This window comes from Chrysemys picta, chromosome 5, assembly GCF_011386835.1.
Source record: "Chrysemys picta bellii isolate R12L10 chromosome 5, ASM1138683v2, whole genome shotgun sequence".
Lineage (NCBI taxonomy): Eukaryota > Metazoa > Chordata > Testudines > Emydidae > Chrysemys > Chrysemys picta.
Window position 1 is genome coordinate 80209509 of NC_088795.1, and position 18630 is coordinate 80228138.

Consider the following 18630-nt stretch of genomic DNA (forward strand, 5'->3'; position numbering starts at 1 on the left):
CTTGTCCTCTTTTCCATGAAGAAAACATGAACTATTATTGAAGTTCAATAAGTTCTTTCGCATCTTACGCGCGGGTAACATGCGCGATTTCAACTTTACGTGGTCGGCAAAAACAAAAAAAAACAAAACAAAAAGAGAAAAATAACAATTTTAATACTATACCTGCAGTGCGGGCGATTTCGCCCGCCATTGAACTCAATGGAATTTTGTCTATACGCGGTTTTCGCTTTACGCGCTAACCGCAGAACGGAACCCCCGCGTAAGATGAGACAGACCTGTACTTGTCTGTGTCTGATGATGAAGTTTACATCTTTGCCCACTAAGAGAAAATACCCATTGCTAATATGAGTCCGAAAGGGGTAATAGTTTCCTTTATTCCTATCCTTGCTGTTGTCCAGTTGGCAGAGTAATTAACATTATTGAGATCTGTAGATCTCTCAGACCTAGTGAATGTTCTCATTCCACTAAATGTTGGAAAATATAGTCTGGATAACACCAAACTTTCTGGAAGGACTGGTATAAAAATTTGATTAGCTAGAAGGTTTTACTGAGTTTAACAGAAACGGAAAATTCAATGCACATTTTTTTTCTCCATGTTGTAATCTTGTAAAATGAACTGCAGGATCCAGACTCTTGAATAAAACATAATTATAGTCCTAAAACTATTGACGAATGTATGAATTAAAGGTTTCCAGTGTAAACATATGTTAGTATAATGGTGCATTTGCATTTTTCATGCTCTCCTAACAAAATATTTGTAAATTTGACACTTTATGTAAAATACAAGAAACATGTTTGTAACTATAACTTAAAATGCAGGTCCTAAATAGCTAGAATGATCAGATTTCCAAAATGAAAACTTAGGACACCTGTTCTAAGAGATTAAAATTTCATATGGTTTTCACTGTTGCCTGTCCTACACACTCTTTTTTTTCTCTCTCCCCATGTCATCCTTTTGACAGCCTGTAAATATCATCTGATCTCTCCACAATGTTCCATCTTCTTTAAAAGAATAGCATTATATTGCTCTGTTGTTGTTTTTTAAGTCTTGTTCATATCTCAAAAAGGAAAAGGGGGAGGATGAGAAGAAAAAAGTGGAGAGACTCAAGGAATCATAACTATTATAGATGTAAAAGACCTGCTAGGTTATTTGTTCCTTTTCCATGCCAGTACGGGATTGTTCCCTATGACACCTTCATTAGTGTTTTTTCTAGTGTAGTTCTAAATGTCTGACACCGTGGGGCTTTCACCACTTCCTTTGGGAGACCATTCCACAGACTAATATCTTCCTATCAGGAAGCTTTTTCCTGATATTCATCCTAAACTTTTCATTTCTTAGTTTCATCCTATTACTGCACATATATCTCTTTGTAGTATGCTACATTCCTCTTCCTCCTTGGTGATTAAATATTTGAAAAGTTATAGACTGTTATCATGTCTCATTGCCTCTCTACTTCACCATGCTTAGTCATCTCTTGGACAAGCTATACATATTTATCTAATTTAATCTTGCCTTGTAAGTTTCAATTTGTCGATATCTTTCCAGTAATAAAGTGCCCAGAATTCAATGTAATATTCTACATGCGGTCATGCCAGAGTCATTTGGAAAGGAACTGCTAGCTGCCTGGTCTGTGACATATTATCTTTGTATTTTCAGCTGAAAATTTCATTGGCCTTTTTTGCAACTAACATTTGCAAACTCAAGTCCAATTTGCTTTCTGCTATTACCCCTAGTTGTCTCTTAGCATTACTCATTTCTGAATATCTTCAGCTCAGATTACTTTTCTCCGCATACACCAGCTTGGTCTATTCCAAACTATTAATTTTAACCCTTGTTTCTAGACTATTTTGTTTTGTATGATTTCTGCCCCTTACTGGTGTTTGTAATTCTTCCCTTTTAGTATTGCCTACAGATTTGGTAAGTGCAGTTTGTTGGGATAGCCTCAGGAGTAAGTTGGGGTGGCTTCTGAGACTTTTTCTGCTCAGTAGTCTGAGTGGCTTATTTACTTGGTTCCCAAGAACTCAGCTTGACTCCAAACTTGTCAGTGGGTGTCTTTATTGGCATGCAATTCAACTACACTGGAGTTAGGGTTAAGCTTAGGGGGTGGGCATGGGGCATACCACACATCCAAAGTTATACATAAACCTCCTTCCTTCATATGCATTTACACATGACATTACATTCACTATGCATTGCATTTCATGTTTTGGGATTTACTCTGCAGGAACCAATCCCTGTACAGCGTGCTCTGTCCCTGCACTATCCATGTTTGACTCTACTCTATACCTCATCTTTATGCTTCTGACTTCTCTTGTCCGTTGTTATCTTGTCCATTGTAAATGGTTCCCTGGGTGTTTTCCCCCTTAATTTAGCTAATACAGACATTCTATTTCCAGCCTGCCAATCCATTGACATCCCTAATCCTGTCATGAGGCCTCACCCATGTCCAATTACTCATGTCAAACCAGGTCTACATAGTTACTTCCTCTTCTAGATTATTAATGAGCATGTTAATTAAGACTTCTGCTAACACAAATTCCTCCAGTATATCATTAAATGCCTCTTTTCAATTTAATGCTTTTTCATTTATTTAAGCCAGTTTGTTTAAGACAGCAATACTCTGAAACCTTTCATTTAAGCCAGTTTGCAAACTGTTTGAATTACATTTCAAGTAAGATTTTGTTGGACAAATTATCCAGTACTTTTAAAAAAGCCCTAGGTACTATATCTTTTGCATGCCCTTTTGCAAGCACACAAGCCAAGATTTGCACAGCTAATCCACACAATGTGGACCTCATTGTCCAATATGAGTCCCACCTATGGTCACCCACTGCTCAAGGTACTCCATCCTATCTCCAAGTTTAATTAATTTTCACCATAGGCATATCTACTTTTCAGACATTTGGCAATTGCCAGCTGGATAATATCTAATGTCTGTGTCAATGGAGGATTTAAGGGGACAAAGTAGCTTGAATTTTTGGAAACTAATTATTAAAAGTTCTGGTTTCTGATAGAAGCCCTTTAAATAGCCGATTCTACTTTTTTAATATTAAAATTTCCATTAAAATATTTATATGTAGTTTTCTATTCCTCTGTTAATATTTATAGGGGCTTTTCATCAGGGAGACATTGACTAATTTATACATGGGAAACAGTGAAACCGAGTACAAAGTGTTGTCAACTGCACAAAGTAAATAAACAAAAAATAGATTAAAATATTGTTTCCCACTAACTTGTTTCAGCTACATTCATTTTAGATGTAACTTGTAACAACAGTGCCAGTAGGTGAACATACTCAGAAATCTGATTTTCAAATTGTCAGTAGCCCTTTAAATGAGGAGTCACCAACAGTACTAGCTATACTGGTGGTGATGGGTTGCCATTTTAGGGTTTGTGTGGTTATTTTTAACACAACTATTGCATATATTTCTTCCCTTTTCTGACATGACATAATTTTTATATAATAACAATATTTTAAATGCGGGGGGGGATTAGCAGTATTTCTACAGTTTGAAACCTTTCAAATTCATCTAGTTTACATTTAATTTAATGTTATGCATATTCATTAATTTAATACAATACTGTCATCTGTGTAAAATGATCAAATAAAATAACTGCTGGTTTTTTTAACATGTAGCAAAATAGCTGCCAAACGTACATCAGACGGAGGAAATTCCTTAGTCCTTTCTCCCTTTCCAAGATCAGTGAACTTCTGGCACCTGGAGCATGATCTTCCTTTGTTCTCTCTCTCAATTTGGAAATGTTCAGTAAGAAAACGGTATGTCTGCATTTGCAGCTAAGAGGCAACTAAGGGGGTATTTGTGAGGTAGCATTTTGTTCTTCTGATTTTAATCCAGTACCATCATTGTTCATAGTCAGCCAGACACAAAACAAGGACCCCACTGCCTGAATTATCCTCTTGGGCTGTGGTCTAAACTTTCTTGTGCTGGAGGATACATGGATTTCCAACTGGGTGCTCCTCTCCTCTGCCATGTCCCCTTGCCCTGGCACAGTTGCTATCATTTTTCTCTCTCCTCTCCTTCCTCCAATCTCTACTTGTTTTTGTTTTTTTGGTGTGTGCCTCTTGGGCTTGCTGGCATCCATTACTGATTCTGCATGTCTCAGCTAAGTGTCACGGGAGTAGAGAAGAGACACTTGGGCTGTAGCCATGTACAAGTTAGTTGCTATTCTGGTTCGCTACATTGAAGGGCCACCATGGGAGAGGAGAGGTAACATGATTGACTTGATAAGAGGTGTACGCCATTTTACTTTTGGCATTATCAGCAGAAGATTTTCAGTGGCTGGTGATTGTTAGATCTGGCTTCTTGTAGCTTTCCTCACCCTCACTGCTCTTCTTCTCTATTCCCTGCCTCTCCACTCCCCAAGCTACAGTTGATCCCAACACCCAGTTTGGGAAATGCTGACGCTAATGCTTATAAAGATTTAAGAGTGTTTCATTTGCTTTCTTGGTTAGTGGAGGGTCTCAAATTTAGCACTGGAACTTGTCCTTGTGTGTAAAGTTTCCAGTCTAAGAAAGCAGAAAATATAAGAGTTGAATATTTTTTCAAATATCAGATGCATATTAAATAGTTGATTCTAAAATTAAATTTGCATTTTTAAAGGAAAGCTATAAGCAATGAAATATTTTCTAATTAATAGTTTTCCGCTTGAAGGTGCCTTCATATTACCTGTGAGTATCTTTAAAGAGATACCATGCTGTTTTTGGTTAATTATGAGAACCACACCATTAGCATCATAATCCGCTAACTTTTGCCTTCTTCTTTCTTCCTTCACAAAATCAATATCTGTGGATCAAATAGCAGGAACCTGAAAGAAATTTAGTTATCAAGAGATAATCATATATTATTGGAGCATATCTGAGTAGCAATGCTTACAGTGTCACAGGTGTAGAATGATTTTATTATAATTAGCTTTTTTGCTTCAGTTCTTAAACAGGAGTGAGAATAATTGAATAAAATAAAATGTTCTTTTCATTTGCATGGAAAGATATGTGGGGACAATGGGGGGGAGGAGGGGAGATGCCACAAACCTTTTGCCTGTCCCCTAAATCAAGCATGTACCTTTTTAAGTTTGAAGAAAGACCTTCCTTCTGTCCTTCACTTCTTGCTCCAGCGGAGATGCAGATGATAAGCTCAGGTACTGTAGCAGAAGTGGATTCATCTAGGACCAGATTCTCAAGTTCTCAGTGCTCACAAGTGGAGCCATGTGTTCAAAAAGGTTCAGCCCACATATAGATGTCTAAATAAGGGTCACGTTTTAAAAATTGCTCAGCACCCAGGAGCTCTCATTGTGACATTTATGGCCAATTTTTCAAAAGATTAAGTGGCCAACATGCTAAACTTAAAAATCTAGCCTCTGATTTTGGTGTCTTAATAAGAACTGTGCTCTTGGAAATCTAGTTCCCACTGTAGGTACAGATTCTTTCCTAAAATCCTAGTGCATATCCAATGACAGAGAGGTCTGTAGTTGTGACTGCTGGAAGTTTGGGACTGATGTCTACTGCAGTCCATAGCCCTCATTCTATGGGGAAATTCTCTCTCTCACTTTGAGTGCCTGTAGTGCACCGTAACATTGATAAATGTACACATCATGGTTTCAGTATCAGAGAGAGGCAATGACTCAGTAGTGACTCGTACTGTATGTGCCATTAATTTATTTTGGGGACCTCAGAGCTAACGTGCCCTGCTCTAAATTGAGCTTCAGTGTGCTTACTGTGCACATTTGTGGAACTGCTGCGAAGAAAAAAAATCAGTAGAATATACTCTTAAACCTGAGCAGCTTTAGAGGCTTTCACCACAGAAAAATAAAAGGTGTCTGTCTCTGTTGCACTGTGAGTTTGTACTTGGTGGTTTGGTCTTTCTGTGCCATGGTAGTACACGAGCACAGCCCTGCCTGAGGAACACACTGCTGTGCAATCTGTACTTTAGTGCTTCCTGTCCCCCAAACCCTGTGGCTCAATCTTTTTATTTATTTTCTCCTTAAAACAACCTACTGAGAAACTGCTCAAGGGCAGCATTCAGGCAGGCCCTATTGGACTACCTAGTAATGCAGAACAATGGCCACACTGTATCGACAGTTGATTACTCAGGGGCCAAAAAGAACTGCTTTTCTGCTATAACCTCATTCTGATCTGCTCATTTCTCCATTTTAAAGAATATCATACCATCCGCTGTCAGAAACTAATTGTACAATGTTATTCATATTCATGAATATACACAGGATTAAATAGATGAATAGACAATGAGGATGTACTTTCTTTGAAAGAATTGAGGTTGAGAGGTCCAAAACTTAATGCCACTAAAAATAAAATGTTCTACTTTAAAATGTCTAATAGTTTTGTGGCTATTTGCCCTTCAAAATGAGGGCCTCAATAGCTTTAAAATCTATAGGCAGAGTTGGGCAACAAGCCAATAACAAATTCAGTGCTAGGCTTTTGGTGTCATGGACAAGTGAGTTTACGTTGGGCCATTTCTTCTTTCCTACTAGCTCAGTTCTTCTGAGTCTGCAGGAGATAGTGAAATTGACACATTTTCTTGTGAGCAGAGATATTGTCCATTTCAATAATCTGTCAAGAGTAAGGGAATTAACGTGTGGAATGCATACACATATGACTAGTTCATTTACAGTGTTGTGACTTTTATTTATGTGTTTATTTATTTATTTATTTATTTGCCAAGCGGATGGGAGATTAAGACTATTATAGCCCTTGTGTTATGGAGGGGGAGGTGCGAGATGCTTGTGGGGTTTTTTTTCCCCTGTTAAGGAGACATAAAATAGAAAAAGTAACAGAGGGTCCTGTGGCACCTTTAAGACTAACAGAAGTATTGGGAGCATAAGCTTTCGTGGGTAAGAACCTCACTTCTTCAGATGCAAGTAATGGAAATCTCCAGAGGCAGGTAAGGTCATCTTACCTGCCTCTGGAGATTTCCATTACTTGCATCTGAAGAAGTGAGGTTCTTACCCACGAAAGCTTATGCTCCCAATACTTCTGTTAGTCTTAAAGGTGCCACAGGACCCTCTGTTACTTTTTACAGATTCAGACTAACACGGCTACCCCTCTGAAAATAGAAAATGTCATTCTAAAATGGGGGAAGGGAGAAGAGAGAAGGGTCATATATTGGGCTTGTCAGACCTGACAGGGGCTGTTTAAAGTAAGATTTATATGAAAAACCAGTACTCATAAAAGCTCATTCTGTTTTTCATTTTGTTGATTTACCATGGACTCTGTTAATTACTCTAAAGCTTTTCTTGACAGTTTCTCTTTCAGCTGTGAACTTTTAGGCCTGACAGTGGGCAGCACAACATTTCCAAGCACTCAATACATGTGCTCAAAGAACTACTACTGGGAATGTTATGGGAATATATTATTGATATGTGAAAAAAGTATATTGGATTGATATGTGAAGACTACCATCTAATTCTTTTGTCACAAAGTGGCTCATTACTGGTGGTGTTTTTGACTTTCTTCAATCTTTAAAAAGGTTACAAATGTTTATCTCCTAAAGTTTAACCTGTTTCAAAATAGACAATATCCTGAGAAGCACATTTCTTCAATTACCACCTTCAGTTCTCAAATTTAAATACATGTCTACCCCGATATAAAGTGACACGATCTAACATGAATTCGGATATAATGCGGTAAAGCAGCGCTCCGCGGGGGCTGCGCGCTCTGGCAGGTCAAAGCAAGTTCAATATAACTGCTCCTCAGAAATTGAACTTGTAGTCTAATTTAATTAATTTGGAATAGAAATGTGAATACTTGAGAACAAAGTGGTATTTTATTTTCTTGAACATTTTTGCTTGTTTAACATTTTTTATTGATAATTTGTTTGTAGTGGTTCCTGGAAGAACATTATTTTACTGTTTATTTTGTTTAGACCACAGAACTGATTAGTTAGAAGACCTAAATTGTAGTCCTGGCTCTGACCTAGATTTGGTCCTGGCTCTATGTCTTATTTGTCACATCTGTGAATTCTTACTAGACCTCTTTCATAGGGATGCTGTGAGGTTTTTATCTTTGGTCCTACTGAGTTGCAGTGTTTCTCTCATTTGGAGGGAAAATCTGAATAGTTGAGAACAGAGTGGTATTTTATTATGTTCTTCAACATTTTTGTCATCTTTGTCACATCTGTGAATTCTTACCGGACCTTTTTCATAGGGATGCTGTGAGGTTTTATCAATTAATTAATTATTCAGAGTACTTTGAGATCCTCCAGTTGAAGGTGATATATAAGTGCTAGATATTCTAAATTTATACACAGTCATTCTCCTATCTGAAACTACTATCGTCCCACTTCCTCACTTGTTAGGGCACTATCCAGCCCCAGAGAAACACTGCAACTCAGTAGGTCCACAGAGGCAGATATTGCTCTGAGTTTTGACACCAATGTATACCATACTCTCTTGTGTGAGGACTCTAGACTTTCCTCACCAGCCTAGAAGTTCTTCAGTACTGGAGACCAGTCTGAGTCCATGGCTACACTACAGGTGCTACAGCAGCACAGCTGCAAGCACTGCAACTATTCCACTGTGGTGCCGTGGTGTAGATACTTCTGACATTGATAGAAAGGTGTTTTCCATTGATAGAGGTAATCTATCTCCCTGAGCGTCAGTAGCTATGTCGACAGAAGAATCTATAGAAATTTGCACAGGCCCAAGAAAGTTGAGGAGGCAGATCCAAGATATAGGTGTTGTGAAGTATGGGAGATAGAACTCTAAATACTCTGCTGTAAAAGTTGTCTCTCGGTCATACTTGTCTTACTTAGCAAATCCATTTTATTTTATCTTCAGAGCTCAGTCTACTGTATAGCTGGCATCTGCAGCCTCCTGAATGTGTTGTGGCCTTGGAAGGCTATGGATATATTCTCAATATTGGGGCTATTGTAATTCAGACATCGTTATGAGTTACTCTACATCTGTCACACATCTTCATGCACGCTCTTCTGGCTTGTTTCAAATACCGTAGGGTTGCAAAACATATTCTTACTGCTGCTGTAAGTTAAAATAATGTTCAGAAATGCAAACTCAGAATTACATAGACATTCTGCTGTATAGACTTGTAAGATTTATTTTGGCTAAAAGGCCTAGCTCAAGTATTCTGAAATCCTTCTGTGTTTTTAATCATGATAAATGATATCACTAGTTGAATTAGGTACGTTTTATAAATTGGAAGGAAGATAAATGTTTGAAATGTTCTGTCATGAAATAAGCCCATTGAGAGAGAATGAGCGTTAATTGAAATTATGCTTCATTTCTATAGAATGTCAAAGTTATCTTGCTTTTATCCAGTTAAGACTTTTTTGGCTATCTTGTATTGAGAGTGGAATGATACATTTGTATTAAGACAAGGTAAACTGATTAATTTGTTGAAGGATACTGTTGCTGATTTAAGTGATTCTACTCATGCCATATTTAGCTATTAAAAAAACCCAAACCTTTCTGCTTATTTACATGGGATTTTTGGGTGCAGTGACAAGAGAATTGTGATTGGAAGTTGATCGCATTTAAGAAACATTGATTCTTACTGTATTATTTTACTTTTTGTTACTGTTATCCTAGAACAACTACAATTCTATTTTTATTCAACAGTTAACTTCTCTTTAAAGATCAAAACAATCAAACAACTGAAAATGATTGTTTCATATTCTGTTGCTATGGATATACACTGCTCAGAATGTATAATGTAAACAAGATACCAAAACCCATATATTTTTTAAACCGTTTTTGCAGTAGATAGCTCTGTTCACATACAGTTTTTCTTTTTTCTTCTAATTGGTACGTTCAAGCATATTAAGAGATTTGGGCTAGTGGGTCCTTTTTTTGATACCTTTGGACACCATACTGTGTTGTGTTAAATTATCTGTGTTCAGGAAGCGCTTTGCCTCTGTACAATTATGACACTAGAGTGGAGCAAATAAGAAACTCCATTGACTGCTACACTGATGAATGGAAAGTCAATGTATATAATTTTTTATTTTCCCCTATGGCAATCAGTCTTTGAGATCAACAAGGTGCATTTGAATAACATCTACTATCCATCCGTAAAAAAGAAAACAGAAAATCCAAGTGAGATAGTGAAAATTGAATGTTGTTTTGGAGATTTTTAAAAAAAGTTACATTTTGCATATTAATGCAAAGGTAAATATATTGATGGGGGCAGGGACCACATTTTCACAGGGGCATTAAACTTGAGTATATCTGTTTGGTCTGTCTTTATAGTTGCACACATGCAAATGGGCTGGGCAAATCACAGTGTGCATTAAATTACTGAAAAATTTCCTGAATTCACTACTTGTGTAGGAATGAGGAACACAGAGGGTTTATTTTAATACCCATTGAACTTAGTAGGTTGAAGTTACCTCAGCAGCACAGAGTTGCTGCTTTGGCTGTAAATGTGAAATGGATTTTTTAGCTGCCTTGTGTTTCTTAATTTCAGATACAACTTGATTATGTAGCTATGATAACATGGATAAATGAAAAAAATCTTGTCTGATACTAAAAGTGATTATGATAGTTTGTAGAGGTAATACACAAAGGGAACAAGCTTTAGCCTCTATCAGTCTGGCTTTTTTTATATTTTAAACTGTCTTTAATATTTGTCATTCTTTTTTTTTTCATACTTCAAAAGCAAGTTCATTAAATTTCAGAGTTATAAATGTATTTATCACATTCACCCAGACCCGGAAAAAGTCTCACTTCTGGAATATGAATACATAATTACAGAATTTCAAAGAGTTTGTGTCTTGTTAGGAAAGCAAAGCTTTGGATATCAAATGTGCAATTTTGAAGAAATGAGGAATACCATTTGTTTTTATTAAGCTGGGATTTGAATGTTTGACGAAAGCATTGAGGGAGGCATTTCTTTTGAAATTCAGGTAATATTCCTTACTTGCAAGTGTTGAAAATATTATTTTTAGAGTCCTTTCATTTTTATAAACAGACATAGGAGCCTATGCCTGAAATAAGTATGTTTACTTTATGCGTCTACTCATAAACCGATTTGGTTGTTTTCAGTTCTATGGAGGCTTTTTGGTAAGTGCATAATTAGAATTGAATGTTCTGCTCTCTAAATGAGAGACCATTTGCCTGTGATAGACATGCCAATGTATTTATTGTAAAATAAATCTACTGAAAATGTAAAGAAAATCAGAAGGTCAGATCTCCAGACAAAAAAGTTTGTTAGATGAAGTTAGGGTTGACCAGATGCACAACTACTATTTTCAGAGAAAAGAACAGGAGTACTTGTGGCACCTTAGAGACTAACAAATTTATTTCAGCATAAGCTTTCGTGGGCTACAGCTCACTTCTTCTAGGGTTACAATATGTCCTCTTTTTCCCGGACATGTCCGGCTTTTCGGCAGTCAAACCCCCGTCCGGAGGGAATTGCCAAAAAGCCGAATATGTCCGGGAAAATGGTGGCTCTGCTCCTCCCCGACTCTTCGGCTCTGTTTAAGAGCCGGGCTGCCCGAGCGCTACCAGCTTCGAGCAGCCCCCGTGCCTCCAGACCCTGCGCCCCCAGCCGGGGGCGGGGAGGGGAAGTGCCCGGCTGGGGGCACAGGGTCCGGAGGCATAGGGGCTGCCCAAAGCCCGAGCGCTACCGGCTTCACGGTTTGCCGGGCAGCCTCCAGACCCTGCGCCCCTGGCTGGGCGCTTCCCCTCCCGGGCTCCAGCTGCGCTGGGGAAGCGCCGGCCGGGGGCACAGGGTCTGGGGGCTGCCCGGCAAACCCTGAAGCCGGTAGCGCTGGGGCAGCCCTTTCCCCCTGGCTGGGAGTGGGAGGGAGGAGGGGGCGGAGTTGGGGCGGGGAAGGGGAGGAGTTGGGGCAGGGCTAGGGGTGGGGAAATGGGCGGGGCCAGGGCCCGTGGAGGGTCCTCTTTTTTTATTTATTAGATATGGTAACTCTAACTTCTTCAGATGCATAGAGTGGAACACACAGACTGATGCACTCTATGCATCTGAAGAAGTGGGCTGTAGCCCATGAAGTTTATGCTGAAATAAATTTGTTAGTCTCTAAGGTGCCACAAGTACTCCTGTTCTTTTTGCGGATACAGACTAACACGGCTGCTACTTTGTAACCTATTTTCAGAGAGTGGTTCAAAACAACATTGCAGTTTCCAAAATCTGGGTGTTGTTTTTTTTAAGCCTGGAAACCAAAGCTAAGATTTCACTTAACAAAAACAAAAGTACACACCCACTGAAAAATCTAGAAATATACAGTTAAGATCAACCTGACCTTTACTCTTCCCCTGGACTGTTGACAACCTACCGTCTTCTATGTGTTGGTCCATTTGTCTATTTTTTAATTTGTCATTTTTTATTAAGGAATTTTCCTGACAAAGTACAGAAATACACTTGAATTTCCCTAAGAGGCTGCAGACCATGATCATCTTAAATTTGGAATAATCAGCATATTTGTACAAGTTATATGTGAAGTTAAATAAATATGCATTATAATGCATTAGTTTATACAAACATGTCTCCAGTGCTAACTGTGATTCTTTGTCACCAGACAAATCTTTACTTTTGTCCCGCAAGTTCCACAATTTTACTATCTGAGCCCAGGAGGTTTGTATCTGTATGCTAACTATGTCTCTTAATAACACTTCAAAAAATGGTGAAGTTTGGGGATCCTTTTGAGGAAATAGGGAATAATTTATATGGAAGATTCTTTTAAATTCAAAATGTGGCAGAGTATGTCTTTTTTTTTTTGAGTGGATGGTAGAAAGCCATAAAGAAAACTGGAATCCTGTAATTTACTGATATAAACACAGGATTTTTCACAGGATACTATAGAGGCCCATCACTGTAAATACTAAGAATTAGATAACATGTGTTCTTAGTTTTGGCTTATAGATTGACTCAACCATTAATCTTATTCATCAAGAACATATCTCTAAGTTTCTTGTTGGTTCTTAGGGTGGCTTTACAGCAGCAGCATTAAAATTGTTTGGGTGAGTACTTGCTCATGTCGATTCCATTCTAGCTGTGCGCGTGCCCACATGCACAGTTGTCAGAGACTTTTGCCTTAAAGGTATCTGTAGGGTCGGCCGTGGTGCCCCCTTGAGTGCCGCGCTTATGTGTTGGTATATTAGACGATGCTGACCCTACGCCTTCTCAGTTCATTCTTACCACCCGTGACAGTTGGCTGGAGTGCCTTGTCTTGCCTTTAGCAAGAGCATTAGTCGTTCTGCATAGTCCTTTTTTTCTACCCAATCTGTACGACAAGCCGTGAAACTGTGAACTCTGAGCCCACCTCTGTAGATACTACTTGTGAGTCACCTAGAATGGAATCAACATGAGTAAGCACTCGAAGAAGAAAAAATTGTTACCTTTCGTAACTGTTGTTCTTCGAGGTGTGTTGCTCATGTCCATTCCATTACCTGCCCTCTTACCCCTCTTTAGAGTTGCCGCCAAAAGGAACTGAGAGAGCTTAGGGTCGGTGGCACCTAATATACCGATGCATGAGTGCATCACTCAAGGGGGCTACAGCCGACCCTACAGATACTGCTAAGCCAAAAATCTCTGACAACTGTGCATGTGGGCATACACACCTAGAATGGAAAAGATATAAGCAACACATCTCGAAGAACAACAGTTACAAAAGGTAAAGGTTTTTTTCTTTGCTTTTTGGTGTGTATAAGGCTGTGTGTAGTTTTGGTTTGTTTGTTTGTTTTCTTTGTTTTAGAACTTTTGAGTTGCCAGCTTTTGTATGGTTGATGTTAGTTTTGCCTTTTAACCACAAATAATTTTTCAGTGTGTTTTCTTTAAAAAGTTAGAAATACATCTGCTCAGCCCAAACTTCACATTAGCACATTTTTAGCCTGGCAACCTCCTTAATATTTTTTTAAAAGTTGAAGAATTGTTTAGGGATATATCTATGAGGAAAGATTACAAGTGCTAAATAAATACAGCTTGGCTATGAATTGGCTAAATGGGGACAGAATAAGCTACACATATTTGAAGGGTGTGAACAATAAAGAGGGGGAGGAATTATTTAATGTGAAACTAATAGCTAATAGTAATGGGATGAAACTAAAAAAGGGGAAATGTATATTGAATATTATAAAAACATCTCTTTGAGAATGAGACATACAAAACAGTCTGTCTAGGCAAGTTGCATAAGCCCCATCTCCTAATATTTTTAAAACTAGTATGGGCAAAACACTACAAAATGTAGTAGGAAACAACCAGACATTGCCATGAAGAGGAACTGGCTGATCTAATAGGTCTTTTCTGTCTCTAACTTCTCTGATTATTGTAGCCAGTGTGTCAGAGGTTCAATTGAGCATAAGAAAGACCTCCCAGAGGTATGCTCAGTTTACCACACTACTTGTTTCCAAACTCTGGTCTATAAGCTGGCTGGTCACATGATGTTGGCTCTGCTCCATTTTTCAGCAGTTGGATCACAGTAAAGAAATTCATTAATTTATTAATATTACTTTTCCACAAAGATGTTTTTTGCAGTAGAGAGGGTGTTCTATACAATCCTGATTGGGAGAGAAGTTGGTACACAAAATGGGATCTCTCTATTATATGGTCCATACCATTAAAAGTTTGAGAACCCCTGAACTATGTGGCAACTGCAGCGTTTTACGTACACAAATCGGAGCTGTGCAAATTTTATGACCTTTGCATGGTATGTATCCTCCATGTAGATTTTATAAAATTTGCATAGCCCCAATATACACTTTGTAAAATCTGCATCTTTTGATGGACCAAAAGCAGCAGAAATAATGGTACTCCCTTGCTACTACAGCTGGGTGGAATTCAGGGTGAGCCCTCTCTGTGTGACTTAACCCAGACTGTGTTGTCTTTCTGAATTGTCTCTCCCCTGACAAGACGGTACCTCTGATAGCCCCACAGAGACATTTGCTGTTGCTGCTGTTATTAATATTAAAAATTAATATTTTAGTAGTACCCAGAGTTTCTAGTCTTCATCAGTGCCTCTTTCTACTAGGCACTTAGCAAACAGATACAAAGACACAGTCCCTGTCCTGAATAGCTTGAACTCTAAAATAAAGAACATATGGAAGATTGGAGGGAGGGATGCAATTGAATGTATAACTTCTATATATGTCTACCTTTTAAATAATTATTATCCATAAAGTGTCAGCTGTTGCCATCTTCCTTGAACTCAGCCATCATTAATCAGCTAATTTCAGACAGGTAACATGATAGATGTGAGTATTTGGGAGGTTTTGCATTTATTTGTCCCCTTGTGATTTAGTGCAAGAGAGTATCTTATTAGCCAGATAATCTCTTTCCAATCTCCTCAATAGTAATCAAAGAAAACAGTCCTCAAATGGAAGAGAACACAGTTTATAAGCCAGCCATTTTGAAATTAGCATGAGCTGAAAAAAAAGAAGTGTATGGAAAAAGGTCCCCAAAGTGAAACCCAGTTTAGTTTTTGTAACCACAGATCCTTGGCTGTGTTGAGGAGTGCCCAGCAGAATGGCCTTTGCACTCACCTACTCTGAGACTGACTGTGTGTGGACTTGAACATTGTAATTTAGAGCAGCCTAGACTCTGCCAAAGGCCCAATGGGGGTTAATACAGTGGCTGGGGTTTGTCAGGGTGTGAGGATGCCCCCCGCCTTAGCACTGGTAGCAAGGGGACATAGAGCCTTTGAACCTTTGGAAGATATCCCTGTGCTGGGATCCTTATCTAGTCAGCTCTGCTGGCTTTAAAGCTGCTTTGCATTGGTGGTGCAATGAAAAAAATGATTCAAGTTCTGGGTGCCAGATTTTTTGTTGCATTTGATTTAGGACTAAGGCTGGTTTCAGGGTAACATATTTAATAACTCAAAATAAAATAGACACATCACTGCTTGTGCTATTCTAGCATCTGGCTTACCTGCACTGACTCTCTCTATACCTGTGTCTAGTTTTATGTCTGTGGGAAACTCATCTAGAAGTGTGCATAGTATTCTGCAAGGGTGTAAGGCAACATTAATCTTCTGTTTTGAGCTTTATTCTTTATAGCACAATTCTTTTCTTTTCAAATTCCATGACTGAATTAAACTCCCTGCTACATTAATCTAACAAATTCTAACCGATACAGTGATTGAACTTGGCTTCTTTCATGTTGTTATTACAGTGTCAACATGTCTCAATCCATCTTCTTGGATTTTTAAGCAGTTTTTCTGACCTACTGTAAATCTAAGTGTTTTTACACATGTCTGATTCTTATGGTGTGTTCAAACTCTTTTGTTTGGACAGAAACAGGGTCTGTGCATGAATAATTTTGGTCTTTTCTGCAAACTGTCTTCCACTTCATTTTCACTGCTAACTGCTTGGATTCTAGCTCATCTGCGTTCTCCAGTGTTCATGATTTCTTGGTTAAGTTTTACCACTTTCTGTGATCAGTGAATCTGAATAAAGTGACATTTCTTTAATGTACCTTGGTCTAGCCACTGACTATTCCTGACATATTCTAATATGTCTTTGTTTTTTAATCTTGGTAGAAGTTTTGTCTCTCTTACATTTTTTTAGATCTGTTTTGATTCATCTATCCTCTTTGCTAAGATCCAAGTCATTAGTCAGCCTATGGATGTGTCCTATATCTAGTACCAATGTTACATGAAAGCTCTATCAGTGACTTGCATCCTGATTTATTTATTTATTTTTTTAGCCCCTTACTGTGGGCCTGATTTAGCAAATCATTTAAGCACATGCTTAATTTTTAGCAAGTGAATAACCTCGTATGAGTTCTCATCTCCCTAAAGTAAAGCACATGGTTAAATGCTTTTCTGAATTGAGGTCTATAGATATTCCACATTCTTCTGACCTGTTTGCTGGTGGTTATTTAAGACCGTGATGGATTTTATCATCTCTATGTTGAAATGTATGTTTTAGCAGTGCCCCTCTCCTTGAACTCTGGTCCATTTTCTTTTATTACAGTCCTTGAAAGTTCATGACATGCAAACATTGATTTAATATGTCCAATTACTGATGAAGCTTGTGGTATTTTCAAGAGTGACTGCTTCTGGGAAGTTGCTAGAATAGACTATTATCATCAGATCATGTCTTACCAAGGAAAAACAAGGAGATCTAACTGTCTTATGAAGCTGTGGGTTATTCATGCTGAATCATTGGTCATTTCTGCTGTGATGAATACATCTTGTATTACTGCTTATAGTGCTTCATCCTTGGCTGTTCACTCTCTGTTTCAATCTATACTTCTGACGATACAACACAGGATGATTTTATCATGTTCACATATATTGTTACTGGCTTGTGCCCCATCTTCCTGTTCTGACTGTTCAAGTGGAGTTTATGCTCTTGAAATCAGCCATTACTACTGTGGGTGATGCCTAACTGGAGCAGTTTTTTCTCTCTCAAAAGTAATCTCTTCAATGATGCTCATTCAGGTCCTTTAAGTGTAGTGCAATCACGGACTATGGCCAATTTTGGCTTTAAAACCCACTAAAAAAAAATGACACTTCCTACAGCTTTGTGTAAGAGCTGAATATTTCATTATCACTTTTGCATACACTTTTTTCCACAGCTGTCATAGTTCCCAGTGCATACAAATAGGGACATATTCCATCCATATCACTGTATATATATTCCCTCTTTTTGAAACATCGGTGGAAAGCTTGATCTCTTTCAGTGGGTCAAAAAATTGCAACACTGATGCCATTGTTACTAGGAGTTTCAAATCCTTGTGCATTCTGTATTGTTCCAGAGACATGTTCTTAGGTTGGTTGCTCAAAATGTATCCTTACTTACATCACTGATCATGCTTTTCAGCCTCTGAATTTTTATTTTTATCTTCTGGTCTCTATATGTTCAGTACTGCTTGAATTTTCAGGCATTTTCCTGGTTGTGATCAAGGTCTCTCCTGAGTAGGTGATTTCAATTGTTAGCAACTGGCATTTGGCCTTATTAATTTTAATGTTGTTACTACTTCACTTTCAAGTACTCTCCACAATTGTTCCTGATGCCCAGTGGCATGGTGGCCCAGTCTATTATGTCATCAATGTGCAGTTTCACTCCTGCAATTACTTCTAGTATCTGGGTCACTATTCAGTGAAATATTACTAGGGCTGAACATATCTCAAAAGAAGCACTGTCTGTCAAATGGTGAATTAAAAGTACAGATCTTGAAGTTTTGGGAGCCAGAGGGAACTAGTACTATCCTGCCACAGCATCTACATTTGCGGAAGAATTTAACTCAGCAAATATTTCACTATGTGTGGGCAAGCTAAACATTACTTTTTGTATATTCCTGCTCAGCTCCTCAATGCAAAGTCTAAGACCAGACCCTTTTTCCTATACATTTACAGACTGTTGGCTCATCCGTCCTTCAAATGATCCCATCTGTTTCTATATTTCACATCTTTTTCTAATGTCTTTTTGTTAAGTTTGTAGAACATTTCAGGTGGGATGTATGACAAGTATGGAGTACAGCCATATCTTCATATGATGCAGGTAACATATTTCTATCTTGTTTAGGTTTGTTATCTTGGTTATTGTTATGGTTTTCTTTTGCTTCTGGGGTCAGCAACTTTTCAGAAGTGGTGTGCCGAGTCTTCATTTATTCACTCTAATTTAAGGTTTCGCATGCCAGTAATACATTTTAAAGTTTTTAGAAGGTCTCTTTCTACAAG

General features: G+C 38.3%; 1 protein-coding gene across 35 annotated transcripts in view; it reads left to right on the plus strand.

The window, feature by feature from the left end:
- Positions 1–18630, plus strand: part of TENM3 (teneurin transmembrane protein 3) — a 2213160-nt gene that overhangs the window by 1873941 nt on the left and 320589 nt on the right. The gene's annotated exons all lie outside the window — the stretch shown is intronic.